We start from the raw sequence: 4,324 nt of genomic DNA, 5'->3' as shown, positions 1-4,324 counted from the left end.
TCCTTTTGTCTAATTCCATCCCTATTTTTTCTACAGCTGCATGATGCATCCATAGCTGCTGCTTTGTGCCAGACTCCATCCATCCTATATACTTCATTTGACCTCAATTAACTTTCAGCAACCACATGAAGTGGTTGCTGTTATTATCTCTATTTCATGGGTGAGCCTTAGAGAGGGTGAGTAAATTGCCCAAAGTTATAGACTTGGTGAGGGTCTCAGAGTGTTTGAACCCAGGTGTCTCCAATCTCAGAGTTCATGCTCCTAATCACTGTGCCAGTGTTTCTCAGATTATGGGTTATTTGACATCTACATCAGGATCCACTGGAGTGCTGTTTAAAGGGCAGATTCCTCGGCCCTACCCCATATCTACTTAAATGATGAAAAGGGATCAGTTATATGAAGGTCTAGTGAAGAAATATTATAGTCAGAGAGAACAGCAACTCCCAAGATTGCAAAAAACAAGAAACAGAATGAAGGCCAGTGAGGCTGAGGCAGAGTGAGACCAGAGAGGTGGAAGGGAACAGATCACGAGGCTCTGGAGGCTTTGGATGTTTCATTTAGTTGGATGGGAAGCCCTAGGGAAGTTGTAAGCAGATAAATAATAAATTCTGCCTTACATTTTGACAGATGATAGTTTCTCACTAAAGAGCTGTGGAGTTGTTGCCAGAAACCAGCTGCCCAACCAAGGCATCTCCTGATTATCAAGAGAGGCCATTGATGAATTCTTGTCACTGGAATGTGATCAGGAATGATACATATGTCACTCTTGAGCAAAAGTATCAAAGGAACAGACATTACCTGCTTCAGTCTCTCTCTCCCCTTTTACCAGTTTGATAGATGTTAACTTCATGAATTGAAGATAACTGGGCTTTGCCCTATCCCAACCTGGCACTGACAGGAAACCCATATATGGGACTATTAGTTGAGCAATAAATAAAATTCATATTACTCAAATTTGGGGGTTTGCTTGTTACAGTAGCTACTGCTACCTTAGATAACATGAGAAATATGACTTATGCTTTACCAAGATGACATTGCCTGCTGTGTAGAGAATAGCCTGGAGGTGGTAGACGGTGGCTGCAAGAGCAGGGAGAACATTTAGGTAGTTCTGATGGGACTGATGGTGTCTAAGATTAGGTTGGTGGCACTGGAGTGGTGTGGAGATACTAGATATACTTTGGAAGAACTTTCCCTGAAACCAGTAAGATGCATGGATAGATTAGATGTCGGGTGTGACAGGAGAGAGTAACCAAAACCTGCAAGGTTTTCAGCTTGAACTTATTGAAAAAAGAGATGCCATTTGCTGAGATGGAGGCTAGAACTCTTCAAATTCTCCTTTGCTTGCAGTTGTCCCAGTCAATGCAATTTTCTCTAATGATCTCCTAGCTGTAGCCTTTAGACCACATTATTCATCATCTATGGCCTCATCTGTACTCTACAGACTCTATATGTACTTCACATGTTGACACTCAAAGAAAAACTTGTCCTATACTCTCTCAACTTGAAAAACTGACAACTTGATAAAATGAAACTTGTAAACATGAAAAATGTCAATTTTAACCTCAAATGGGTTTGCTTTTCTCATTCTTATCAGGATGGAGGACAAATAGAGTAGGCTTGTGTCTTTCATTTCTGTAATTAGGAAATAAAGGTGATGGTGTGAATCATCAAGTTTCTGTTAGTTCTGGGCTACCTTGATTTTTAATATGGTTACAACACACTTTATGACCATAATAGCTCTGACGGGATTTATGTTTATTGCTTCATTTCGTCTCTGTGTCCTTTGAATGTAGTGGGCCACTCAGTGTCACAGTGCCTCCAGGAGAGGTTTCAGTATGTTTACCTCATCCTTCACTGGATTTTACTTACCATGGTATCTCTGGCAGAGTTGTGTAATTGGGACCTTTGAGAGAGAATTCCCTGTGCAAGAGGGACAGGGTAGAAGAAAGAGATAATGTGGATGAAAAAGAGATATATGAGTAGATGTGAAAAAGGGGGAGAAAAAGTATGATAATTGAGCATTTATTTTATAATTAGCCAAACAGTCAGTATATATATCAGAGTCTTACTTCAAGACCTTATTTTATTGTTCCAAGAACTGAGGAGCCAAGCATTAGATATGGCCTATACCCTCAAAAGGTTTGCAATCCAGTTAGTGAGACCCAGAGCAAATGGGACAATAATTCAAGATTCTTTCCAACAAAGATTAGACCTGTAAGTGCTGTAGGGGTTGGAAATGAGCCTACTCTTTCAGGCTGGAGTAGTCAGCTGCTGATGGTTCTCCCCATGGGTCCCAGGAGGGGTGGCTATTTCTTTTGGAACATGATCATGGGAGTAGCCCAGGTGTCTACCAGGGGCTGGTAAAAGAGAACCCCAAAAAAAGGTAAGGTTCCTGGAACTAGATTCAAGGGACAGGCTTTACATATGAATATGCATTATGGTTTAGGGGAAGTCCTATAGTTTTTCTCCTTCACTTCCAAGTGAACCATCACTATGACACTTGAGTCTTCTCTGACCATCACAGCTATCCATAAGCATGCACAAGTGGAATTAAGCCAAGTCTCCAACTATGAAATAGTTGGTCTTTTCCCTTTTATATCTCTTTAGTCTTAGGAGAGATGGGGACTGAGAATGAAGGGAGAAGACACAGAAAGGGGAAGCTCATTAGATATCCCTTGGAAAGCTATTCCTGCTAAGTGGTCACTTCCTACTTGCCTTCTTACGCCTTGTCTCTTCTGTTCACACATACTCTATCACTTGCCATCTGTTTTCATCCCAGTTACTGGGCATTGGATATGAATCTACAACCAACTGAGTGAGAGAAATGTGCAGATGTAATGACTCTAAAAACGTTCATTTGTTCATTCACTCATTCATCCATTCATGGTGTCTGATCCAAAGATGAAGAAGACATGGCCCACGGCCCTCAAGGAGCTCTATCTGTGGAAACCATAATACGTGTTAAGGTGGTAACTGCAATGTGAGAACAAAATACTCAGGATGCAGCAAGTTGGACTAATTAGTCTCATGGATGTTTGTCTGTGTGTTGTAAGCATGAGACTGTGACAAAAGATGAGTTTCACAGGACATGGTATTGGAGGACTCTTGAAAGGTGGGTAAGGCTTCATCATGCAGAGAAAGGGGAAAGGCCAAGGGAAGACAGGAAACAGCATATGAAAAGACATTATATTCTATTTAAATCTAGAAATTCTGTGCTCAGGATATTCTTGGCTGAATAAATCAGTATGTGTAATCATACCATAATATAATGATTTACTAGTGGCAGTAATAGCTTATATTTTAACCATGGAATCTCTCACTGGTATCATTAGTGATGTGAGCTAGAAACTTGAGCATACTCTAAAACATAAAGTCATTTGTAAAATAAGGCATGGTTTATACTTTGTTTTATCTGTTTTAGTTTTAGTTTTGACCTATAATTTGACATTGTACTACTTACTAGGTATAATGTAGTTGCTACAAATGAAAAGCTAGAAAAATTAATGGTAAGTAACCTAAACAAAACTTAAGTAAAACCATTTAATGTCCCACTAGATGGCATAAGAAGAACCTAGAATAGCATAATACCAAATTCTCATGCTAGGATGAAAAAAAAGAAGTTTCTATTTATATGGTTTCATGATTCTGAGTATTTTTTTTCTTAAAGGCAAATACTCTATAAGCAATATCTTTGTAGTTATATTTCTTTAACAGTGATTTACTTTAAAGAAGGTAATACGTGCATGTGGTTTAAAATTCATAATATATGGGAGAAATGGTAAAAGTTTATCAAATTCCCTTTTTTTAAAATATGAAAACCATTCTTTTTTCATCAAGCTAGTTTTTTCATTTGTTTTAAAATTTTCATGGCTAACATATTCCCAAATGGTTCTTGGGGCACTCAGAGTTTATCTGAATGACATCACTCTCACAGATTCCTGACATGGGAAAGAAAATAAAAGTTAATAATTCTGTATTACTGTGACTCTAGAAGACAAGGCACTGTCACCCACTCCCTACAGATTTTACAGAGCAATCAAAAGTGAAGCAATCCATCGTAACTGATTAGAAGAGGGAACTATCATGTGACCTGTGAAATAAGTCCACATTACATTAACCACTGTTGCCCAAGGTAAAAAGAAATCCTACTAATACTATTCTCTACTACGTGGTCTTTAACAACAGAACCTGTCTAATCCCCATATTATTTTTTAAAAATCATTGAGTCCTGATTAATTTCCTCTATATGTGAACCTTACCCAAGCCCTAATCTAACTCTATTTTAAAAATGTTGATGGAATGTGATTTTTGATAAGCTGGCACA

Source organism: Manis javanica, chromosome 12 (genome assembly GCF_040802235.1).
Source record: "Manis javanica isolate MJ-LG chromosome 12, MJ_LKY, whole genome shotgun sequence".
NCBI classification, from domain to species: domain Eukaryota; kingdom Metazoa; phylum Chordata; class Mammalia; order Pholidota; family Manidae; genus Manis; species Manis javanica.
Note: the sequence above shows the minus strand (reverse complement) of the source record.